This window comes from Natator depressus, chromosome 1 (genome assembly GCF_965152275.1).
Source record: "Natator depressus isolate rNatDep1 chromosome 1, rNatDep2.hap1, whole genome shotgun sequence".
In the NCBI taxonomy this organism is placed as follows: Eukaryota; Metazoa; Chordata; order Testudines; family Cheloniidae; genus Natator; species Natator depressus.
The window spans coordinates 46,344,321-46,371,441 of record NC_134234.1 but is presented as its reverse complement, the minus strand read 5'-3'; the positions used below and the strand labels follow the sequence as shown (position 1 = coordinate 46,371,441).

General features: G+C 40.7%; 1 protein-coding gene across 1 annotated transcript in view; it reads right to left on the bottom strand.

Annotated features, from left to right (window-relative positions):
• MTUS2 (microtubule associated scaffold protein 2) overlaps positions 1-27,121 on the bottom strand; it is a 470,923-nt gene that overhangs the window by 195,775 nt on the left and 248,027 nt on the right. The window lies entirely within an intron of this gene.

Here is a 27,121-nt window from a genome sequence, read left to right as displayed (position 1 = left end):
AACTGTACAGAGAATGTTATATTTCAACCACAGCAGATTTGTGGCTCTGGACCTTTAATATTTAAAGAGCAAATTCAGTCCTTCCAATCTCTACAAGGAACAGAAAAGGGCACTGAAAACCACTTACAAACCCAATGTTCAGTTTTAGCAATGTTACACTAGCATAATTCGGGCAAGCCACAAGATCTTTCAGACTTATCACATTTAGGTATTTTTTATGTAGTTGAACTGCTTATTAGACTAGCCATGTTCTTGTTTTTTTTCAAAACACCATTTCATTTTCTGCAGCTGAGTTAACAAACCAGGGATGACCTATAGACACACTTACCACTTACTACTCAAGTGGCTTAAATGGATAAAACTCAAAATGCAGTACAGGCCCCTACATCCAGTGTGTAGTAAGGGAGATCTCGATCCTTTGAAGCACAACAAGGCTAATCTATGCAGCCTGTTGGGTGAAATCCAATTCTGCAGATCTCACAGATGTGAAAGACCAAGTATTACAGAATACCTCCTACTGGATAAATCTACTCTCACATTTTAAAAGCAGCTAATTAATTATCAAATCCAAATGAATTGCTTCCTGCAATGGATTAATGAATCCAAAGCAACGAACAGAGGGAGCAATTGTTAACTCCTTAGATTGTCATTTTGTCAACATTTTGAATTATTTGAAAAAATCTGACCCAGTGATTACAATACTGTGCATATTGTAGTGAATGTATTGTATACATCTTGAAAGAAATTCTCTGAACCTTAAACCCATCTCAGGCTATAAGAAAACCGTATTTGATTCAACTTCACTTGAATTTTAAAATGAAACACAATTTATGAGCCATTATACATTATGCTCTCTTTCTAAAAAAGCTACCTGCTTACCTAAACCAAAAACCACAATAACTTTGACACCAATTTACTAAGATTTCCAGATTAATAAAGACAATTGATTTCAGCTATGAAAAGTCCTATCACTGATGCCCATGGCTTTAAGCTCAGATAAACTATTCAGTTCCTTCTTTCACAATCATCCTTCCTGAAATAATCTTTCAGCTGATGGCTCATGATATGATTCATCAGTTGAATGACAGTGGCAATTCTGCAAACATGTGATGGCAGCAGAAAGGTAAGACTGAAAGATTACATTGTCGCAAAGCATTTTTGTTATACAGAAGGTGGGAAAGTGCATATGCTGCCATTCCTAAAATTAACAACACTGCGAATATTACTGGAGATTTTGAACCATTTGTGGCTGAATAAATTTCACATAAATATTACAATTCTCACAGATTTCAGAGTAGCAGCCGTGTTAGTCTGTATTTGCAAAAAGAAAAGGAGTACTTGTGGCACCTTAGAGACTAACAAATTTATTTGAGCATAAGCTTTCGTGAGCTACAGCTCACTTCATCGGATGCATTCAGTGGAAAATACAGTGGGGAGATTTACATACACAGAGAACATGAAACAATGGGTGTTACCATACAGACTGTAACGAGAGTGATCAGATAAGGTGAGCTAATACGAGCAGGAGAGCGGGGCGGGTGGGAAGAAAACATTTTGTAGTGATAATCAAGGTGGGCCATTTCCAGCAGTTGACAAGAACGTCTGAGGAACAGTGGGAGGAGGGGGAAATAAACATGGGGAAATAGTTTTACTTTGTGTAATGACTCATCCACTCCCAGTCTCTATTCAAGCCTAAGTTAATTGTATCCAGTTTGCAAATTAATTCCAATTCAGCAGTCTCTCGTTGGAGTCTGTTTTTGAAGTCTTTTTGTTGTAAATTGCAACTTTTAGGTCTGTAATCGAGTGACCAGAGAGATTGAAGTGTTCTCCGACTGGTTTTTGAATGTTATAATAATTCATGTCAAGATTGGAGAGCCAATCAGGGCAAAGGAAGAGGCAGCCAATCGGTGCTGGGCTGGGCCCTATATAAAGGCTGCCTAGCAAAGGAGAGGGCAGTCTCTCCCTGGCTAGCAAGGGAGGAGGACTGGCTCCTGAGGTAGCGGGCCGGGGGCAGTAGAGGAGAGCTCTGGCCCAGTTACTTGCCAGGCTGCGGCCCCTGCTAGAAAGGGTCAAGAAGGTGCACTGGGCCAAAGGGGAAGTGGCCCAGGGAAGATAGATGGACAAGAGGGGAAAGAAGGAGGGCAGAGAGAGGCTGCCACTAGAGGATCCCTGGGTTGGGACCCAGAGTAGTGGGTGGGCCTGGGTCCCCCTCTTCCCCTGTTTACACTGCACCTGGCCACAGAGGAGTGTGGCCGAGACAGACTGCAACTTTCCCTGAGGTGAGGGGCTAGACTTTGGGGTTGTGGTTGGCCACTGAGGCAGGTGCAAGCTGAAGGACTGTTGTTACCTTCCCCTCTTCCGGAAGGGGGTGCGAATGGAGTAGTGGGTGCTGCTGGAGGGCAGTGTCCTGAAGCGGCCACCGCCGAGCGGAGAGAAAGGTGGTTCCCAAATCAGCAGAGCAGACAATGGGTGAGACACCACACGCAGAAGGCACTCCACAGCTGACAAGAGCTAATTCCCGGAGCAACCAGCAGGAGGTGCTAGCGGTGGTAAGTCATGACCCTGTTACACCAGGAAAGAGGGAAGGGACAGCGGATTCTGTTTCTCTTGACTTTCTCTATTGAAAAGCCCCGTTTTCCCCTTTTATTCCAGGTTTGCAAGACTGTCCAGTTTCACCAATGTACATAGCAGAGGGGCATTGCTGGCACATGATGGCATATATCACATTGGTGGATGTGCAGGTGAACGAGCCTCTGATAGTGTGGCTGATGTTATTAGGCCCTGTGATGGTGTCCCCTGAATAGATATGTGGACACAGTTGACAATGGGCTTTGTTGCAAGGATAGGTTCCTGGATTAGTGGTTCTGTTGTGTGGTTGCTGGTGAGTATTTGCTTCAGGTTGGGGGACTGTCTGTAAGCAAGGACTGGCCTGTCTCCCAAGATCTCTGAGAGTGATGGGTCGTCCTTCAGGATAGGTTGTAGATCCTTGATGATGCGTTGGAGAGGTTTTAGTTGGGGGCTGAAGGTGATGGCTAGTGGCATTCTGTTATTTTCTTTGTTGGGCCTGTCCTGTAGTAGGTGACTTCTGGGTACTCTTCTGGCTCTGTCAATCTATTTCTTCACTTCAGCAGGTGGGTACTGTAGTTGTAAGAATGCTTGATAGAGATCTTGTAGGTGTTTGTCTCTCTCTGAGGGGTTGGAGCAAATGCGGTTGTGTCGTAGAGCTTGGCTGTAGACAATGGATTGTGTGGTGTGGTCTAGATGAAAGCTGGAGGCATGTAGGTAGGAATAGCGGTCAGTAGGTTTCTGGTATAGGGTGGTGTTTATGTGACCATCGCTTATTAGCACTGTAGTGTCCAGGAAGTGGATCTCTTGTGTGGACTGGTCCAGGCTGAGGTTGATGGTGGGATGGAAATTGTTGAAATCATGGTGGAATTCCTCAAGGGCTTCTTTCCCTGGGTCCAGATGATGAAGATGTCATCAATGTAGCAGAAGTAGAGTAGGGGCATTAGGGAATGAGAGCTGAGGAAGCGTTGTTTTAAGTCAGCCATAAAAATGTTGGCATACTGTGGGGTACCCATAGCAGTGCTGCTGATTTGAAGGTATACATTGCTCCCAAATGTGAAATAGTTATGGGTGAGGACAAAGTCACAAAGTTCAGCAACCAGGTTTGCCGTGACATTATTGGGGATACTGTTCCTGACGGCTTGTAGTCCATCTTTGTGTGGAATGTTGGTGTAGAGGGCTTCTACATCCATAGTGGCCAGGATGGTGTTATCAGGAAGATCACCGATGGATTGTAGTTTCCTCAGGAAGTCAGTAGTGTCTCAAAGATAGCTGGGAGTGCTGGTAGCGTAGGGCCTGAGGAGGGAGTCTACATATATGCCATCATGTGCCAGCAATGGCCCTCTATGTACATTGGTCAAACTGGATAGTCTCTACATAAAAGAATAAATGGACACAAATCAGACGTCAAGAGTTATAACATTCAAAAACCAGTTGGAGAACACTTCAATCTCTCTGGTCACTCAATTACAGACCTAAAAGTGGCAATACTTCAACAAAAAAACTTCAGAAACAGACTCCAACGAGAGACTGAATTGGAATTAATTTGCAAACTGGATACAATTAACTTAGGCTTGAATAAAGACTGGGATTGGATGGGTCATTACACAAAGTAAAACTATTTCCCCATGTTTATCCCCCTTTCCCCCCCTCCCACTGTTCCTCAGATGTTCTTGTCAACTGCTGGAAATGGCCCACCTTGATTATCACTACAAAAGGTTCCCCCCCCAGCCCCGCTCTCCTGCTGGTAATAGCTCACCTTTAAGTGATCACTCTGGTTACACCCATTGTTTCATGTTCTCTGTGTATATAAATCTCCCCACTGTATTTTCCACTGAATGCATCCGATGAAGTGAGCTGTAGCTCACGAAAGCTTATGCTCAAATAAATTTGTTAGTCTCTAAGGTGCCACAAGTCCTCCTTTTCTTTTTACAAAATAAAATAGTTTGTTTTGGGTACAGATAAGAAAACATCTGAAGAAAAAACACACATACTCTATTTCTTTCCCCATGTTTCTGTTTTAAACTTTTCAATTTTACAGTATTCACAGTCAGGGAGACTGCTACAGAGGAAGTGAGGAATAACAACTATATTTTTGCATTTGTATTGTGATGCTCTAAAACCTTTTTCAATAGCCCTAGGGAGAAAATATCACTGCTTCTTGCATTTGGAATGGTGTCACTCCCCATTCTGCATTTAGCACACTGCACAATATACATATCTGAAAGTTCCAAACATTTGAAACCCAGCCAGTACTATTGCATTTGAACAGAAAATGAGAAATAGAAACCAATCTCCATTCAGCCAATGAACATTGCAGATGCAACTTTTGTTACCTGATTTTCAAGCTTGTAGATGCTCAGGGTCACAAGATATGGAGGTTAACTCTGTCTCTGGTGTGGGATTGATTATTGCCAAGCTTGCAACTTAGACCAGTGTACTTCGGGAAGGAAAACATATTTCTGTGGCAGTTTCTTTTTTAATTGTTACTTGAAGCTGCTCAGAGGATTTCGGCATTGGAATAATTTTCACGTGAGCTGAATTAATAGGCAGAATGCAGGTGACTATCGAAGGAGCATGCTAAATGCAATCTAGCATTTGTCCAGCACTACTTACATATGTGTATATGTACATTTGGGGGACACCACCCCACTATATACATGTGTGTATTATAGGCAGTGCACAGAAAGTATTATAAGACACTTTGTATTATAACATCCTGTTTTCTGATGCTTATAACTTCCCAAACTTTATCCATTTGGCATGAAACTCTACATGCCGGGTGTGTGTTCAACCTGAAAAAAAAATCAATTATTCACCCAGTTCTGCTTGAAACTCTCGGGTCTTATTTGCAGAACTGCTAATCACTTAATCCTTTCCCAGCCACTGTGGCAGCCTCAGGCACTGGTGCACTTCTGTCGCTCCTATCCTCTGCCGGTGGCAAATAATCGTCTAGCCTTGTTGTGGGCTGTAATACTTTGGTCTCATTTCAGTGGTTTGGTTTAGTGTGTGGGTGCTGGGTGGTGGTGGCGGTCTGTGATATACAGGAGGTCAGACTAGATGATTGTCTCTTCTGGCCTTAAATTCTATGACTCTATTCACAAGTGAAGTCAATGAGAGCTTTGCTTTGGACAAATAACAGGGGTGTTGTGAAAATAAAATTCATTGGTGTTTGTGAAGCACGAGAGTTAATATCTCTGTCTGCAGAGCCAGGCTTGAATAGTGTGTAATAAAGAAAATATGGAGGCACAGTTCAAATGCATGATTCTGCAGCCTTAATGTTCTTTTAACATAATTTTTGTCACCGTCTGCATGTGCATGTGTGTATATTTAGAGAGAGCACGCACCCGTGTGCACACATGCACTTAATTATAAACTGAATGAATAAAAAATGAAGAAACAAAGCTCCAACTTTTAAACAAAAAGATAATGTAAATTGCTCTTGCCCCAGAACTTTTTCATGTCTTGGAGCAAGAGTCTTCGTTAGTATAACGTGACTGGGATATTGCAGTCTCAATTTTTCTTTTAGAGTACAATGCGAAGCATATTCAATGAGACAACATTCCACAACTCTTTCAATATTTTATTAATAATGCCTTTTGGCTATATTAATTTACTGTACCAGTCAGAGTTAAAGGAAGTCACTCGCTGCTTAATATCAGCTGAGGGAGTGAAACAGAAGTCTTGAAGTGCTCGTTATCAGCTCCACTTCATAAAAAACCCATGTTTGTTTCCCTCTGTAAATTGCTCTTTTCTTCCTTACAGAAAGAAAAACACCAACAACTTGTTAAATATATGAAAATCTTTCATATACTTCCTGTAAGGAGGCAGCACAGTAAGATCTTGCACCTTTCCTTGTTTTTCTTAGCTGAGAACATGAACAGTTTCAAAGGAGTAAACAAAGCACTTGATTCTAAAGCATGTTGGCTGAAATATTGGCTGAAATGGAAAGCTTAAAATGTGAGATTCAGAAGGAATTGCAGAATTGAGGCCAAGAGTTACAAAATGCGTTTGATGTTTCCGCTACCATTAGTGTGGCAGCAGAAAGGCACACCATTTCAGACTCCCCCTTTCTGATGATTTTATGTAGTTCAGTGGAGGGTAGTATTTCGACAATTCCAGAGGGGTTCTCTGCTGCCATACTTATCCATGCTGTTGTGCCACTCAGAGGAACAGTGCTTGAATATGATAGATTGCTGTCGAACATTGTCCCTGCTTAGAGAAAGAGTTGTGCAAAGAAAAACGCAATCATGCACAAGGTTCCTTTGTCATGCCTGCAGAAATGTTTTTCCCAAATAAAGAAAGTGTGTGACTGGAAAATGCTGAACTGCCCATGCATAGCATTGCTTCATTTTGATTATCCTCACTCACTTATGCCTTTTTGAATTTGTGAACTGAATTTCTGGGATACGATTGTGGTATGAATGAACTACAGTAATAGCCAGTGTGTCATTTTCCATTTGCCAAAGAAGGTGAGAGCATGGAATAGTAACCTTCATGACACTGTAGCCTGTTTAGACTTTGGCATTGGCAGCAATACCAGATTAGCGGGTTAGCAGAAGATTGCATCACAGCTAAAACCTCTCATCCAGGTTCTTATCTCATGCCTCCATTACCGCAACGTCTTCTCTGGCCTTGACAAATGCAGTCTTGCCCTGCTCATATCTGTTCAGAATGCGACTGCAAAGATCATTTTCTTAGCCTGCCACTTTGACCATATCAAGCCTGTCACAACTGGGGCATGGGCAATCGTGCCTACTGGTTGGAGCAGGAGTCAGGTACTGGAGCCAAGAGCCAGAGCCGGAGTCAGAAACCAGGAGTTGAGCCAAGGGTCAGAGTCGCGAGAGGGAAGCAGGGATGGAGCAAGACAGGAACAAAGCTGAAAACAATGCAGACACAGAGCAATTGCAGCTGCTGCTGAGCTTCAAAACAGGCCTGCTGGATCTCTTCAGCAAATCAGGCAGGCCAGACAATCAGCCAGGCTTACCACAACCCAGCTGAGCTCATTAATCTGCCTGGAGGCTGAGCTGGCTAGTCCTCAGGATCAGTTGAAGGAGCTCATCCTGATGGTACTACCCACACCCCCATCTGAGGTGACTTCGAGGGGCCCTCAACCCAGGCATCTCAGGATGAGCTTGGTGGAAATCCTGCAGTAGATCTGGTGCATAAGCATTTCCCACTGGCTCCCAGGACTGGCCATCAGGTCCACTGCCTTCCCAATCCACTAGGCAACGAAGCTTACCCCACACTTGCTTGGAGTTCAGAATCCGTTGGACTAAGTATTCCTCTTGTCCTTGGTCTGTTATGGGTGGTGCTGGTGGGCTGGACTGACCAGGGAATAGGCTTTCTATAAAAGGTTTTAGGAAGGAGACATGGAATACCAGGTGGGTTTTCATTGACTCAAGTAGCTGCAGTTTGAATGTCACTGGATTGATTTGCTCCATGATCTTGACCCGACCTATGTATTGATGGTCTAACTGGGCTGATGGTTGGGTTGATTGGAGGCTTCTCGTAGACAACCAGACCCTGTCCCCTATGGTAAGGTTAGGTACAGCCTGACGGCCTTGATTGGCATAGCGCTTGTAGCTATGGCAGCTTCCAGATGTTCTTCTTTTTGGCAGCTTCCAGATGTTCTGTGCGTGTATGTGGTACAGATAGGTGACTAGATCCACTGCTGCAGGGACCAGGGAAACTGTGGGTAATGCTGGGTGGAAGTGTGGTGCCGTAGCTGACAGAGAATGGCTCTGTTGGGTAGACACATAGACTGAATAACTATAGGCCAATTCTGTGAAGGGCAGCATGGAGACCCAGTAATCCTGATCATTAGGAAGCAATGGAGGTTCCAAGAACTGATTTACCCATTCCATCTGTTCATTAGTCCATCAGTGGTATGCTGACAAGGTAAGAAGTTTTACATCTGTACACTTAAAGCATGTGCCAGAAGCAAGAGATAAATTCTGGGCCTTGATCTGTTCCTGACAAAGCTTCTCCTTGCATCTCTTCCCTGGCTCCCTCCTCCCTATCATATCAAACATAAGCTTACTTGTCTTAACTTTCAAGACCCTTCATGACTATCCCCATTCCTATCTATCATCTCTATTCAGTATCAAAAGGTCAACTCCTATCGGCCCATGATACCAGCCACTATCACCCCCTTGCTATATGTCCTTCGTGCTTTCTCCAATGCTGCTCCTCACACTTGGCAGAAGCTCCTTGTAGATATCTGCAGAACTAACATTTTGTCCTCCTTCAGATCTCTCCTCAAAATTCTCCTTTGTCATGAGGCCTATAAAAACATGACAACTGTTAGGCCACTAGTATGCTGAGACCACAGATGCTCATGCTGATCACTATTGTTTCCTTGTATTACCCCATCCGTCTGTATCCATCTGTTGTCTTGTCTTATACTTAAATGGTAAGCTCTTTGTGGCAGTAACTGTCTTTGTTCCGTGTTCATACAGTGTCTAGCACAGGATTCCTAGGCACTACTATTCAAATAAATAATATTAGCACCATTGTTCATTATTTTGAGTACAGAAAAGGAGGCTTGCAACAGTAACGGGATTTACTAACACATCTAACCTTTCAACATCTGCCAGAACCATCTGCCTTCCGGGCTACCATTTTTAATGTATTTTGATTTAATAGACTTGCTGCTTTGACAGCCATTTTTCAAACCCTAACAGGTGTTTGTCCTCATTGGCACATTCCCATGACAGTTAAGGAGTAGGTATGGTCAGTATTTATTTTCTGATCACTGAAGACTTTTTTATATGTAAACCGAATTTTCTTCAGACTTTACAAAGACACCTCTTATTGATGACTGTCAAAGGTATCTGAAAATTAACCCACTTTCAATTATCTCAGTGCAAAAAGCATGATGTGGGGGTGGGGGGTTGCACCATAAGCATTTTGTTTAAGATGTGTGCTTTTCCCCCCATGCTCAGATAGCTTGGGGAAAAAAGCAGAATTTTGTTGAACCCTCTCCTGGAAATTCACCTTACGGCTGAGATAAAGAATGAAAAATGTCATCCCTAAATGAACATTTACAACACTTTTGATTGTGAAACTAGTTTTGGGAAAGAAAAGTCTTTCCAGCTAATAACTTAGGGTATTGTTGTTGTTAAATTACTTTTAAGGTTAGAAAGTGAAGAATCCCAGAGTTAAGGTTGCCCATGAAATATTAACTACCCCTTTGCGCATGTGCATATGATACAGTCTTTAATTACATGATCACATACTGTTTTTTCTGCAGCCTCATCCAATGCACATCTTGGATGGTGTGCAAGGAATGAGATAGTGGGGAGGGGCTTGTTATTGAACAGTTAGGATGAAAATAAATATTGAGCAGCTGGCTCACTCAAGGTGTTGTGTAGTCTCCATGTTGAGTGATAAAGAGGTCCTGTGGAACTAAGCATATTGCATCTTTAATAAAAAAATATAATAAACTTTAAAAAGTTTTCTTTGTAGCTGGTCATCTAAAACTGTGTGCCTTGTTGTATCTAGGACAGAGGAAATCCAATTATTTTTGTCAAGGTCCAAATTTCTTGGTCAAGATATAGTCAAGGTCTAGACTGGAGAAAATAATACAAAAATAACAACGATGATGTTGATGATAATAATAAGTAAATAAAAAGACTTCACGGTCCATTCAGAAACATCTGGCACTCCGGATTTGGCCCCCAGGGTGCCTATTCGTTATCCCAATCTAGGGTAATCCAGCTCACAAAACTCTGTAAGCAATAGCTAGAAGAACTAAGAAGGTTATAAATATTTCCACACTAGTAAGCCTACTAAATCATACTGACAGAGAATGAATCTGATTAGTTCACTATTTTGTGCTTCAGCCTAAAAGTCAGGCCTAAAGGACACTCTACATTCCCCAAAACTTGCAGAAGAAAAATTCAGAAATTTGCTGTGCACGGTTTTCTTCAGATGGGTTAATCAAAGATTAATAGAGTATTGTGATGAAACACAGCTATATAAGTGACTAGAATTAGAGGCCTTTCATTCAGCAATCTACATGAAGTTAAGGAAATACACATATAGGTAATGAAGGCTGTGAACAGGACCAGGGAGTAAGATGTAAATGAGTGATTAAGGGAGCAGATGGTGATGTTTAATTTAGAAATAGGAGACAGTACAGGAAAGAACAGGAAATAGCTGAAAGGGAAGAATTTAATATTCAAATGGTCTGTTTGGGAAAGAGCTAAAGGTCAATTCATTAGAAATAATTAAATTACAAAGATGAATGGGAAGTATGGGCACCAAGATACCCTGCATGGACGGGAATCGGTGTTCCAGTTCTGAACAGAGTGATACCAACTAATGCTGCTCCAATGAGTTTGTCTAATATGTAAAGAGGTGAGTGCTAACACTTTGTGACACCCACAACAAAATGACAATTAATGATTGAGGGGGCAGTTGGGTATATTTGACATGTAACTACTTAATAAAAAACAGCCAATATACATAACATACACAGAAAATGTGCCTATTTTGACTATATCTTTCACCAGCACCCTCCATGCTTGTCATCTTAGACTGAAACCGTTCAGGGGCAAGGACAGTTTTCTTGTGTGCATGTCGTATAGCACATTTTGAGTGCTACTACAGTACAAGCAATTAACAGGATATCTACACTGAGAACAAGAGAAGTAATATAAAGGCAGAAGAGAGATAAAGCTTGAAGTAAATGAGGAATCACTAGTGAAAAGAAGTAGAATGGTGCGAACTGAAGTAATGAAAGAACTTAATTAAACGAGTGAATGGGAAATATTAAGTGTCACATGCTGTTAAAATCTAAGGCCCCGATCCTGAACTGCTGTAAATGGACATTTGTGCTGAGTATGGTTTCATTGATATCAGATGGACTCGTTCACCCCATGATGTGTCTGCACTTTTCCCATTAATGTCAATTAAATTACATCCAGGGGAGAATATTATTCTCCAGTATTATTACATTAAGAAGGTACTGAAGAAAGAGACTTAACATTAGCTGTTTGGAGGTCAGAACTTTGGTTATGCTACGGGTGAGCATATAACTGATCTTCTGGTTTGTCTGAACTGAAACTGAAGTTTTGGGGCTTTTTTCCCTTCATCAAAACGGAAAACTAAAAACATTTTGTTTGAGTAAACCAAAAGTTTCCAAGGTTGTTTTGAATTTCCAAATGAAAGGCTTATCTTCCAACCGAGATTTCAAAGGGACATATCAAAACAAAATGGTTTGTTTAGAAACAAGATAGCAAAATGGCTTGTTTCAAAAATGTCAGAATGAATCATTTCGACTTAAAAAAAACCCCACTTATTTTTAATTTGGCCAAAATGATTTGCAAATAGTTTGTTGCCCCAAAACTGAAATTTGCAGCAAATTTAATATTCAACTGAAATATTCTGCCAGCTGTAGCCTACTCTAATGTGGAGCATCAAGAGATGGAAACTTCCTAAGTATTCTTAGGAATAATTATTTGTCATACAGTACTAATCCCCTTGCTTTGAGTCTACTAATAAGCAAGGAAATTTAACAAGTCACTTAAACTCTTAATCTCAGAATTTATAATCAACATAATCTTACACTACCTCCTGTACTAAACTGTGAGCACATGTCACATGCTGACAAATCTTGCCCTACGTTGTTGTGATGGGCACAGTTTAGGATGATCCAAGGGGCTGGATGAGATGCCCTTTGTAGTACAAGCTTACTGACGATACAGAAAGGAACAGAAAACTCCACTCTCCTAGCATCTGTTGTCAAATACATCATACAAGCAAGGATGCTGCTTTGGGCACATCTGCAAGCCAGCACACCATGGGGCCCACAGTATTTAGAGGGCTTTAAGAGGGTATTCTGTCCTGCATTAGGGATAGGAGTTCTAGGGAAAGCAGGTGGAGAGGCCTGCCTATACCCACCTTCTGTACACAACATATGGAAAGACTTTCATTCCCAACCTCACTTACCAAATGGAAGGAGGTAGGATACCTTCAGACCTCTAGATACACTTTTCTCCACACTGTAAGAATCTTTGTGGACCATATTCAACCAATTCTTACACTTTCAAACTGAAATTACACTCAGTTTTCTTATGCACACTTGCATAAATCCAATGGAATAATGAACGAGTTTCTATCTGGTGTAGCCACCCACTCAATCCATACAGGCATACATAAGCCATGAGCCAAGAGAACGTCGGCAGACGGTTTTGTATTATACCGAAAATCATCATGCACATGTGAAGTATGTTTTTTAAACCCTTGTTACCTGACCAAAATCAAAACCTATTTTTGTCAAACCATCAAAAGACACATTTACAATCTGGGCATTTTCATGTTTTTAGCTTTAATATCTCAGGTGGGAGGTACGACTTAAAAAAAAAGCCACAAATACTATTCTGAAGAAGAGCTGTGTGTGGCTCGAAAGCCTGTAGAAGTTGGTCCTATAAAATATATCACCTCACCCATCTTGTCTCTCTAATATCCTGGGACCAACATGGCTAAAACAACTCTACAAACAAATACTATTTGTTAGTGCAAAAGCCCACCCTCTCCATGCTTGAAAACAGCTCAGTTTGGTATGCTTTTGATAAAACTGAAAGCAAGCATACTAAATTTCAAGCAAAAAAGTATAACATTAAGAAAGTGATGAGAAATTAAAAATGATCCTTCAGAATGGGAAAGCATGGGAAACCTTAATATAGATGACGCCGTATCCTGATATATGCCAATGCTAGTAAAATATTATTGAATATGAATTCTGTGACCAAGTTATATATATGTGTATGTGTGTGAGAGAGAGAGAGAAGGCAGTGATGACACTCACCTATGTTGTTTTAAGTGGTATCAGACCTAAGTGAGATAGTGAGTTGCGTGCTTCATGAAAGCTTCTCAGTTCGTGAAGAGAAGTCAGTTCAGGCATAAAAAAAAAGTTATGAAATGCTGACCTTTAAGGAATAATTTACCACTCCAGTATTAAAGATGTATAAATTATTTAGCCCTCCCGTTGCACAGTTTCTCTTCAGCTGCAGAGGAACCAAACCAAGCTCTGTGTATGAAAAGAAAAATAACCCACTACAGAATATAGTCCCTGTTAAGTACTTCTGACTAGAGAAGTAACTGAACCATGGGGAAAAAAAATCTATTAAGGCACAAAAGCATTAAGATAGAAATGGATTTTTCTTCAAACATATTTTACCAGCTCCTCGTGTTCGAAGGAGAGAAGCAAATTCATTGCATCCCCCTTGTGAAGATACTGTACTGGTGCCGGCTAACATCACCACCATTATGGGACTGCAAGCCTTTCCATAATAAAGTTCATGTTTACTTATAACTCAGCCCTAAAAATTCTCCTCAGGCAGAAACCTAAGATAGCATTATTTTGAGAGAGTTCAGTTTTCTTACACTCATTTTGTGCCATGAGAAAACAAAAGCAAAACAGAATCTTTCTAGGCAGCTCCTTGTGATAATTATCTCAAAAACACCACCACCTTATACAACAACGTTTTACAGGGGGGATTGTTTTATGAGGTGGATTGATCAGCTTAGGTATTGACCAATTAACAGGTAGATTTATCCAGTGGAAATTAAGGACTTTAATAGGTAGCTACCCGCTTAGTATAACCTGCACTCCTGAGGCTCTGAGGCACTACTGCTTGGCTGTGTAAGCCGCAGGGCTAGGCTCCGAGAGTGAACTGTGAGCCGTAGTCCATGGCTTCTGGCTGGTGTACTCAATACAGCATCCTGACAGATGCAAGCAGCAGCACTGAGAGCAACAGTGGAGCACAGATCACAACTCCCTCACCCTGCCAAAATCAAAATTTACCTTCCGCCCCCTGCAGAGGAGAGGAAGGGCCCTGCCCTAGTCTCTGACCTGAGGAAGAGGAGAGGGAAAGACATAGCCCGATGCACCCTACTTCACTGTGGGGTGGGGCGAAGGTGACGCTCCATTAGCTCTCTTTGGAAGACATTCCCCAGGCTACCCTCTGGATAAGAGAGAGGAGCCCTAGCCCCGCCATTCACATTTTAGGGCTGTCGTTCTCCTGTTCTTCATGGACACCAAGAAACACACTGCTGTCAGCCTGCCTGCCCCCTGGTGATGCTGGTCCTGGGAATGGAGGTGAATGGCATCTGCATGCACTGGAGGATGCACATGGGAGGGGAGAAGGGGTAGAAACTGGGGATGGAAAGAAGATGTGGAACATGGGAAAGGTTGGGAAACAGCTGTGTGACGGCAGACAGGGAGCATCTTCACATTTTTGTTTGGGAGCATGTCTAAAAATACCAAGCATCTTGTGGCTACTATACACATGTGGCTATTAGCAACGGCATGCCATAGAGATCTCCACTATTTAGTACTGCAAATCCTGTGACCCCTTGTAGGTGCTGTGTCTGGGCACCAAAAATTACAGAGCTGAAAAGCGCTGCCTGCATCATGTAGTCTCGCTCTCTACAGAATGCAGGACCAGTCCGCACAGCTACTGTTGACACATCTTAACAACCTGCTTTGCCAAATGGTTTCATTGTCTAAATAACTTCACTGTTAATAATGCTTTCTTAATATCTAACACCTTTGAGTTTCAGGCCATTAGACCTTATTCTAACAACTTCACCCATTTAAAATAATGCCTCACCTTCTTATGTTATTACCCCTTAAGTATTCTTAGATTGCTATTATATCGCCTCGTTTCTTCTTTTCAGAAGACGTGGATGTGTTTAAATTTCCTAATCTGCCTCCTTCGATCATTCCCTCTAATCCTTAGAATGTTTGCATTTGTATCTACTTTGGATTCTATCAAGCTTATTTTTAAAAAAACCAACAACAGACACTGTTTCATACATTGCTTAACCAAAGCTGTACTAACGGAAAACGATTACTTACTCAGTTGTATATCTGATACACTGGTAGTTGTACATATATCTACATCTATCGTTATCTATCTATCTCTGAGAGTTCATATCTAATTTGCTGCCACTATTATTTACACAGCATTGGTGCTAGGTGCTTTAAAGGCAAATATGAGGAGAGGTCAACACATATTTAAAAAAAATATTCCTAAATGCTATCTTCTGCAGCAGTGCCTACAGGAAAAATGATTATGTCCACACTTTACATTTTAAAAAATTATTAAATTGCCTGTTATTTAATAGCATTTGTCACAATTCAGGCAACTGCACCTGTAATCTTCCTCCGTGATCCACCAGGAGCACTCATTCTAGGCTCCTGGCTTCTCAGTCATCACCACTCTAGGGTAGAGACTTGCGTGTCTTTCCTTCCTAACCAGGGTTTTGCCAGGCTGTACAGCTCCCTGCATACACTGTGATACTCCCAGCTGGTCAAACTGCCTAAACAGACCAGCGTCCGTGCTCTGCTTTCTCTTCAATGGCTGTGAATAACATAATTGCCAGCAGTTATGAGCAACCACACAGCTCTTTATAAGCAAGCACATTTACTCTTCAGGTGAAAGCATGACAGAGAAAATGCATTAAAAACAACAGAAGTCCCTATACACATTCTAAAAGCTCACCAGACATCAACAACATCAGTCTTATGGGGCGTCAGTAGGTCAAAGTCCTTCCAACCCTTCCCAGGAGGAATTGGGCCCCCCTTGGACAGACGGTCCTGTCCATTTGCTGGATCAGAAGGAAGGCTCCGAGTCAGTTTAAACTCAGACTATTTTATCCAAAAGTCCTTTCTCTGTCTGTTGGTCTTGAACAAATATATGTGAGCTTCTCCAGGTGGTGGTACTTCTCTGGATGTGTTATCACCTCCCGACTGTTCTTAGTTCCTGAAGGGCCGGGGTCACCCTCCACCATGGAATTACATACAGTTCCTGGCCCATAATGATACATAAACTTATTACAGTATGATCTCACAAAGATACTGGAGGAAATTGCCATATCTGTCTGTCATAGCAATGCACTAGCACCAAGAGGCCCCACTCAGCTCAAGGGCCCAGCTGTGGTAGGCACTGTAAATATACACATGTGTAAGGTAAGTAATTAAATACCTCACCCCTCAAGTTTCTGGTGCAAAGTATATTCTCTTCACATGACCAGCAAATCTATCACTTGGGATTGGGAAACTTTGCAGGGACCTGTCTTCTGCTTGCTTCCTGTGAATCATGTTTCACACTTGTGGACATCATAAAACAAATAAACAATAAGCCAAAAAGATTCTTCCCTTTTACAATTTACAATCTAAGTATTCATGAGGGGTTAGCTGTAAATAAAGGCAAGGGAGAGAACCATGCTGTTTAGCTCATGTCTTGTTGATCTCAGTTTTTTTGGATTTCAAAAATATTGTTATTTTCTAATACTTGCCAGAGTCACAGAAGAAGTATATTGGAGAGTTGGCAGAGACTTTAAGGAGGTAGTGATTTTATGTGTTCTTTTCAGGAACTTTGTTCCAAGAATAAGTGTTAGAATAGAAGAAAACACGACCATGCTTATGGCAGAAGTAGAATAATGAGTGATAAAAGCTTGCTCCATTGGTGGATTAAAGGCAGCAGTCAACAACACTATAATAGGAAAGGTAAGGCATGGCTGAAGCATGAAGGTCGTTAAAGATAAGGACATGAGGCCTGTTTGAGGTGGCTGAGAAGGCAAATTCAGTGGACAGATTCAAAGAAAGGGGTGGCACAGTAAGAATGGCAGGACAAAGAGATAAGGTGGGTGAGGTTATATCTTTTTTGGACCAATTTGGGTTGGTGAGAGAGACAAGCTTTTGAGCATGCACAGAGCTCTTCTTCAGGTCTGGGCTAAAAGGGCAAAAAGAGAGCAGCAGTGTTCTGCATGGATTTGAGGGGGACGACTTTATCCTAGGGGTCAGCCTGGCAGCCAGATACCCATAGGATTAGTCAGCCACTTTTGTGTTTGGCCACAGCTCAGAATCTGGGCCTTAAAATGAACTGTTTACTCTAACTAGTTCATCCAGCTTTTCCTCTGCAGTGTTAGTTAAACCCAAGGTATGGTTAAATAGGAATTTTAATGTTATGGTGCACCTTTGTTATTATTATGGGTGATTTTAAGTACCCTTCTACATATTTACACTGGTTGAATGGCACACCAGGGCGCAGTTTAAAGTAGCAACTTATTGGTGGCACACATTGCTTTCCAGATCACTTGCCTTGGCACAAACAAGTTGTTAACAGCTTTTTCAGATGTGGTTCTAAGGCAATCATACAAGAGGAAAATGGAGGCACTCTGATGCATGGTAGAAGTCTCCACAGGACCATTAAGTTTGATATCATGTTGAGTCCCCTAAAGGCAACACAGTGCGGCCAAAGTTTTTCAGAGGGCGGACTTTAAAACGCTAAGGAAACTAGCAGAAAGCTTAAGGACAAAGCAAGAAATGTAGGACACTGAGGTGCCAGGTGCTGAGGACTCCTGTGAGGTGCCGAGTGCCTTCAACTTCCTTTGAAGTTAGTGGGAGTGGAGGGCTCTCAGCACCTCACAGAAGCGTTCAGTACACGGTAGGACCGCACCCAGAGTGTGCTGCACTGGAGTCACAAATAGTTTGTATATAGTCAGATAAAAATAAAAACAATGCCAAAAGTGTGCGGGAGGAGCGGGGGCAGGCAGGGGGAGAGTAGAAAACCACCGCAATGGAGCAAGCGTCTTTTCCCTGCTCCAGAAGTTGTCTCCATATATTTTTATGGTTCCCTTCTTTTACCCCTTCCACAAGTGCTTTCAATGTTACGTTATTTCTTTCCTCCTTATTCTCCCAATCATCCATTGTAAGCTCCAAGTCAATCTTTGCTTTCAGTGACATGACGATTCTTAGCAGCATTCAGTCAGTACATGGGAAAGTTCACTTAACTCTGCTTGCCATCAGTCACTATCAGCAAGTTCTTCTGGATTCTTTAATGAATTCCCTGGAGGTGGTTTGCATCTCAGATTTCATGGATTTTATTTTAGACAAGAATTCTCGAATAGCTGCATTGGTGGCCTTTCTCCACTGTACTTTGTCAGTGGGACATTGGCCCATGAGGCAATTTTTTGAAATCGCTTATGACTTGCAAAGAAGCTCTTAATATTAGAATCATATTTCTGCACAAACATCTGGATATTAGAGAACTCCAGACCCTTGTTAGTTGGAGGTTTACTGCTAGAATAGTCTTTGCATCTTCTTCCTTGTAGGGTCCCCTATATTTAGAACTTACCTTATGGCCTAATTCTTTTATTAAAGAATAAATTAGTAAAATATATTGTTTATATCTACACACACTGGGATTTTAAGGGCAAGGGTGGGGGGAGAGAGAGAAAAGGAGGTCTCAACTAAACAAAAATAATTTATTAGTTAAATCACAAGTCTCAGTCTTATTCGTCTATAGGCATCTTTAATGTAGTGACTCTTATATGTGACCTACGTTTCATATGTGATGCAGATAACATTGAACAGAAAAAAGCTGAAACAATCAAATAACTTCCATGATGCATTCAGTTTCCATCTGCCTGGGACAAAAAAAAAAAAAAATCTGAGTTGATTCCCAAACTAGGGTCTGCAGCTGACAATATTACAGAGAACAAAAAAGATCAAAAGCCCACAAGATGACCTTTACTGTTCAACCAGAGTAATGTTTTACCTGACAATAATTTAACAGTGCAAAATAACATAGTGCATTTGTAGGAGTCATCAGTACTGTACTGGAGCTTAACTCTTAATGATTATTTTCTGCCCCCATACTGAAAATGAGCATATGCCGTAGCTATCTATGAAATGTTCTCTCTCCACAAAATGCAGTCTCTTTCTTTAATTGACAAAATGTTATTAGAAAAACAAGCCCAAGGTATTCCAATAAAATTACACCGGAATAGCTCACCTACTGAAATACAGTATGTTTTGAGGCATGAGCAAGGCAAGAAAAACACCATGTTATCAGCTGCAACAGACAGAGGTTTCTTTGTTTTCCTGGAACAAATCCTGCATCTTCACTCATGATGAGAAATACCTTGCCCATTAATTCCAAAGAGACTAGTAAACAAGTACGGTACTACTTAGGGGAGTAATGGTGGCAGAATTTAGTCCTCAGTGTTTGGGAAACCAAGATAAATGAAATAAGTGAAACGTGAAAAGTGAAAAGTGGGGGAGGTTTAGGTTGGATATTAGGAAAAACTTTTTCACTAGGAGGGTGGTGAAACACTGGAATGCGTTACCTAGGGAGGTGGTAGAATCTCCTTCCTTAGAGGTTTTTAAGGTCAGGCTTGACAAAGCCCTGGCTGGGATGATATAATTGGGGATTGGTCCTGCTTTGAGCAGGGGGTTGGACTAGATGACCTCCTGAGGTCCCTCCCAACCCTGATATTCTATGATTCTATGACACCCGGGGCATAGGACCAGCACATAATCTATACATTACTGAAATCCCACTTAAGTGCTTCAAGGGCCTTGTGCTGATCCTTTGGTCAAGCAGAATTTATCCCGTAGAGAATTAACAATAAATCATTTACCAAACAATATCTCTCCCTGACAATTGAACAAGTCTAGCTTTTTAGTCTTTTTTTGCTCTGAAAGAATGCACATGGTTAACTGCTTTTAACAACTGAGGTGGCTGCATTTCAGTGACAGATGAAGTGATTCTTCTACTGTGTATACAGTAGTCTGATAAAACACTTGGGGATGCTTCAGGGTGATAAGGCTATATAAATGTAAGTTTTTATTAGTAATGTTATTATGCACATAAATCTCTATCACAGAGATGAGAATATATATACCCCTGTGCCTGAAACATAAAAAGTGTCTTCACAGACAACTGAAATATGATAACTTTTATATCCTTTCTTATCTAAAATCTCTGTAGAAAACACCTAATAATGGAAAATTGGAAACTTAGTACTTACATTAAGCACTCAGCTACTCTGGTGATGAGCAGTAGTGAAAAAAACTCTGGACAGACAGATTTCCAAAACTTTGCACGCCACATGAATGTATCACTCAAAGCTCCCAATCATGCCAAAACTTAGCACATGCTTAACTTTACTACCATGAGTTACTCCATTGATTAGGCTACTCCGGTAGCAAAGGTAAGCACGTGGGTTAGTATTTGCAGAATTAGTGTCTAACTCCCCTAATGGCATCCTGCAGTTAGATATCACACAAGAATAAATGGGGAAAGAGAGCAAAAGTCAATACATATTGTCTTCCAAGCTCTCAAGTAGAACTGGCCAACATATTTTTCTCTGAAACATTTTTTAATGAAAAATGGCCTCTCTTAAAACAAAAACAAAAAACCCCAAAATATTTCTCCATTTTTTTTACAATAAAATATTGCTATCATTTTCAACATTTGTGTTTGTTTCCCCTGTTTCTTCCCCTCTTTTTCAATAGCAAAGAGGGGGAAATGAAAAGTTGAAAAAACCCTGAAAAATTCTGGCAAAAAGTTTGCATGAAAAATTGTTCCTGTTGAAACCTGCAGAACGACAATTATTTTGAAATCTTGCCCAAAAAATTAGCAGCTGTTTTCTACAGCTCAAGTCGTGTTAAACAGATACGCAGTGTCATTTTAAAAAAAAACTATAACAAATGTGCAACTACTTCCACGCCAGGCACAAATAATGAAGGGGACGGAGCTACAATTATAATGAAACATTTGTAATTTTGAAAAGAAAGTTGTGTCGGTGTAGGCAGTTTCCATTATGCCTGAGGAAGCAGAGATGAATGAAAATATTGACAAAATAATCTCGGCTATTATACATGTGTATAACTCAAAGCAGGAAAGCTGCTGAGATGCTTCTAGAACACTTAGAAGTATTCAGGCCTGACTCTGTAATTCTTATGTTGATGAGTACTTACTTATGTGAGTAATTGTTCAATAATTTCAATGGTCTACTAGCATACATAAAATTGTATACATGTGGCTCTTCAGAAGTTAATATGCGGCTCCTTGTATAGGCACCGACTCCGGGGCTGGAGCTACAGGCTCCAACTTTCCAAGGTGCTGGCGGAGGTGCTCACCACTCAACCCCTGGCTCTGCCCAGGCCCTGCCCCTGAGCCTGCTGTGCCCTCACTCCTCCCCCCCAGAGCCTCCTGCATGCCACAAAACAGCTGATCGGGAGGTGCAAGGAGGTAGGAGGAGGCACTGATCGGCAGAGCTGCCGGTGGGTGGGAGGCACTGGGGGGCGGGGGGAGTGAGCTAATGGGGGGCTGCTGACGTATTACCGTGGCTCTTTGGCAATGTACATTGGTAAATTCTGGCTCCTTTTCAGGCTCAGGTTGGCCACCCCTGCTCTAATTCTAGGAGAGCAGAACTCTTCATTTGCTTATTGGCTGTAAAATTCATATTTTACCATGGTTAATGTTATTGAATTAAGACCTTTCTAATTGGTTGAATAGGTCATGAGGGGCCTGATCCAAAGCCTAGTGAAGTCATTGGAAAGACACCTATTGATTTCAATTGGCTTTGGATTAGGAACTGAATCAGTAAAGTGAGATGTGTCCTTAAGTGAGAGTAGGAAGCTGAGTTTGCCTTCACTCCAGTCTTATTTATGCATAAGGATCAATTGTTGGGTACCCCTGGTTCACATAGAAAGGAAAGGATATTAAGAATGTTCATGGGGTCTAGCTACAAGACAAGGCTATGAACAGTATTTTGTACAGGCCTCCTCAGTTAGCCAATAATCAGATGCATATATATGGAAAGTGCAGATTGCTTCCAATCAGGACTAAAGGTTATGTTGTCACAAAACTATTACAGGAGATGTATCCTTGCTGATTAATACAGAATCATGGAAGCTCCACACGTACCATTTTCTGATTTGTTTAAATATCTTCCATTTAACAAGCAATATTGCCGCTTACATTTTATGCCAGCATTAATCTATCACAAAAATGGAGACTTGATAAGGAAGCTTTCAGTGAGGACGCTTTCATATTACACAACAGAATAGGGATACTCATTTAAAAGGATGCACTGGTATTCTATGTTATTGCAATGCTCCCTAAGATTATCAAAAGTCTATACGAAGCTGTAGTGACAGATAGATGGAGCATGGTGTATCCTTTTATTGTTACCAGCTGAAAGCAATTTTTAATCAATTACATACGCCCATCAAACACGAATTACATATTGGCTAAAAATTATTGCCATGGTTATTGTTATTGTCAGTTTTTGCTGTGTCAGTGCCTACAACATTTTCAAGCAGTAATAAATGATCCTAATTAAAAAATAAATGTTGGTAATTAAGCAATGAGGAATAACAACTGCAGCCAATCCAAACAAGCAATAAAATGAATTTAACCCTCTTTTTTGTAGGACTGCTTATAAAGAATAGCTATTTCAATTCAGATTCTCTCAGTTTGGAAGACGGATGTATAATCCAATACACTAGTTATGCTATACAATGACTGTGTTGTGTGTCTGTATTTACAGTAAGAATGTAATGTTAGTTTTGTAATACTATATTTAATAGTCATTATTATGTATGGAGTCTGTAAGTGCAGAAAGTCATAAATATAAACCAGAATCAATACTGAGATATTCGGAGGGTCACAAGGAGGTATTGTATAGTATTTGACACATTTTGCTTTAAAAAGTTATAGCTTTAAAAGTAAAAACTTAGTCTTACAAAACATTCAGTAGATAGTATCGCAGTTCATTTATTTCAGGCAAATACAAAAAACTCTTCAAATGCATTTAAGAGTTTCTCTACATTAATGATATAAGGAAAGACAAAGCAGGGTTGTAGCTGAATTGGACCACATACTATAAACGTTCAAAAGACACCATTTTAGATTTACTACTTGAAAAACCTATTAAATTGTTTTCTCAAGGATGAGTTAGTTTAATGAGAAGTGAGTTTGAAACAATGCAAAATAATGCATTTTTAATCAAACTCTGAGCATGTATGCATCACAAAATGCTACATAATTTAATTCATCACTCATGGCATCAGGATTTAACATGAAACCCAAGATTTTCCTTCCACAGTTTCAAATATTTAATGTTCCATAATCCAACATGGAGAGCCATGAACCACACTAATGACAGAGTACACAAGTTGCTGCTCTATTTTTGATAGCTCACTGATTTTATTTTTAACACTGCTGCTTAAAGCGTGTGAAGGATTTCTCAAGGGTAACACAGTAAATAGAAATGTGCAAACTACCATGGGTCCCTCCTTTGTCGTCAGGAAATTGGTTTCCGATAATCTCAAAGGTAAAGAGAATACATTAGAAGCGTGCATCCAAACATATGCTATGAAAAGGTGCCAGGTTATGCAAACTAAATGGTACATGCCTGTCATTATATGACTTCCAGGCTGCAGGAAAAAACAACTGAAATCAATGAAGCACGTTTTCTAAATATGTAAAGAATAAGCTGATTTAAAGGGGGAGGAGGAGGAGAGGAGGAAAGCAATGACTTACCTGAAAGCTAGTTTTCCCTCAAAATTAACATAAATACAAATTTAAATGCATTTAATAGGTATTTGTCAAGGTTAGAGTGCATCAACCCCCAAAAGGAAATCCAGGCCAGCAATCCAACAATTAAGCACACAATAGCATAATGCTAAATATGAAAACACTCACGAGGGAGGAGAAAGTACTTCAATAATACTTTAAACTGCTGCTGCTTTACCAGTTTCAAGCTTCTTAGTGGCCAATATAAAAAGAATATAATATATTGGACGTAGAATTCCGAATCCATAGGGACTTTGGCTGTTAAACTGAAACCAAACATAAAGCAAGTGAAGGTGTCTACATATGGCCAGATGTAGGCGCTTTTACTCTGGACACAAAAAGGAATTGTTGCCTAGAGCCAGATTCTGCCTGGCTCCTTACAGGGGTGTGCAAGGGCTAGGGCTCTTTGAAATAACTGAATATTTGGTGCAGATGCAGGTGTGAATGAAAATTAAAAATAAAAAAATCATTTTGGGCCAACCTGAAATGAAAATGTTTCCAAGTTTTCCATCAAACAATGTCAAAAAGTTTCATTTCATGTCAACCAAAATGCTTCGGTCAACTCTAAACAAACTGTTTTTGTTTCAGTTTTGAGGTTTTAAAAACATTTTAAAATGTTTTTTCAACAATATTTAGGGACATTCTGAAACAACACATCCCTCCAAAACAAAAAGTCAAAATGTTCAGTTTTGGAAATGCCCAAACTGAATCATTTTGATATTGCTGAGATTTTTTTCTTTTGTTTCCGACTGAAACAATTTGTCAAAATTGGTCCAAATTCACAAACTATTTCAATGGACTTAAATCTGTATTTTTTGGGAGAAAAGTTTTCATCGTGAAAAACTTCACCCAAATCTAGCAATGGCAGAGAGCATGTATGGAACCCCCTTCATACAGCCTACCCAAAGGTCATGCATAGCTACAGCCCCAGTGCAAGCTGTTCAAGGTAATGCCTTTCTATTCCCCCCTGGAAATGCACAGTGCGTAAAGCGAGAGAGCTACGGTGTTGGCCACTCCTCACCACTCCCCTCTTCAGAGCAGCCTGAAAGGAGCAGGACTGGTGCAGCAGGGGTAAGTAAGCTGCACCTTTGAAGGGATGTAGCAGTGAGCATGTTCCTCTTTTGCACCAGGATCTTAGGGGTGAACTCCCCCAGTGGTGGTGCAACTTCACACCACCCAGACACAGGGCTCAGTCTAAATGGTGCCATTGAGTCTCATGACACAAGCATTGCAACTGCTACATTATAACAAGGCAAAGTAACAGTTTGCTTAGAAGTGTTCAAACAATGCATTATCCCTTCATTCATTATAGTGTCTAATCAATACACTCTTTCTTCATTGATAAAGCACTCAGCATTACTCTTAATTGTAAATCCTCTTCAGAAAGGGGAGGAAATGCATTATGCATTCCATGATATAATCTCAGCCACTCACCTTTCTTTCAAACAAAATAATATAGCGGCAGTATCCCTATATTCCAAGTTTAAATCTTCTAAACCATTGAAAATGATCTTAGGGCTGAGTAAATATTTAATCTTCAGTGTTAAAAACTAAACTTACAAATTCACTGTGCCTTTTGGGTATGCAGCTGTCCAGTCCCAGTGAGCAAGGAGATGACAATTTTGTATGAGTGCTTACTATTGATAGTACTCATTTGTACAGAAAATTACAGTTGGGCATATGCTGTACGCAGGGGAGATCTTCAGGGCCTGGGCCCTTCTGAAACAAGGATAGTTGACCTACTTGTCCCACTGCTGAACCACAGTGAAATTGTTCTGCTGGGTACCGCAGTTTCTGACAGCCTAGGAGATGAAGCCATGTATTCAGATCAGATGCAGCACTGTTAACTAAGTTTAAAAGGCACCAGCAGGAGAAATAAAAGGAGAAACTACTGGAGAAGAGAGAAGTATAGTGGCAGATGAAGGAAGAGAGTTAATAGAAGAAGGGGAAAATATGATAAATTAGAGATGAAGAGACAACAGAGAAATGAAAGCAAAGAAAAAGAAAACACGATAAGTAGAGAGATTTTTTTTTGTTTATTTCTACTTTATATCACATAATACAAATTCAAACAATATTTTTACTAAAATATAATCATACCTATAGCACAGCTAACATAATAAAAACAATAACTCCAAAATAAACTAATAAAATTGCTTTTCCTCTCACTAACCCTTCCAGTCTTGCACAGGAGAGAATGACAAAATAGATTGGTGAGGTATCCTAGATAAAAGATTCCTCTAAGCAGATGCATAGTTGGCTGAAACCACCTTTTAAGAGGTCTCTGAAAGAAAAGAATGGAACCACTCCATCCATTACTGCTAGGGACTACAGCTTGTGTCAACAAAACTGCACAGATCAGCGGCATCAAAGGTGGCTGACACACAGACACTTGAGCTTCATCTATCACTAGCAGAACATCAACCAATTCAAATAGTGCAGTTTCAGTACTATACCTATGTTAATTGGTCTAGGACCAAGAAAATCTAAGAACTCCAGAAATTAGCAGTTATTTAGACACAACCTTCTCACAAACCTTTCCTCAAGATGGAACATTAGACATTGTTTGTCAGCATCCAGTGACAGTTTCTTGAGCAGAGGCCCAAAAAAGGCTACTGAAAGGATAGCTGGCAACTGACCCTCCATAGTGAGATACAACAACCTCCACCAACAATGACCCCTGTCAAGGTTCCTTCCCCACTCTGAACTCTAGGGTACAGATGTGGGGACCTGCATGAAAACCTCCTAAGCTTACCTTTACCAGCTTAGGTTAAAACTTCCCCAAGGTACAAACTATTTTACCCTTTGCCCTTGGACTTCCACTGCCACCACCAAACTTTATCTGGGTTCCTGAGAAAACGTTGTTTGGAAACATCTTTCCCCCCCAAATCCTCCCAACCCTTGCACCCCACTTCCTAGGGAAGGTTTGGTAAAAATCCTCACTAATTTGCATAGGTGACCACAGACCCAAACCCTTGGATCTTAGAACAATGAAAAAGCATTCAGTTTTCTTACAAGAAGACTTTTAATAGAAGTAAAAAAGAATCACCTCTGTAAAATCAGGATGGTAAATACCTTACAGGGTAATTAGATTCAAAACATAGAGACTTCTAAAATACAATTAAAAGGCAGGTGCAAGTTGACAAAACCTTAGGTAAGGGATCAGT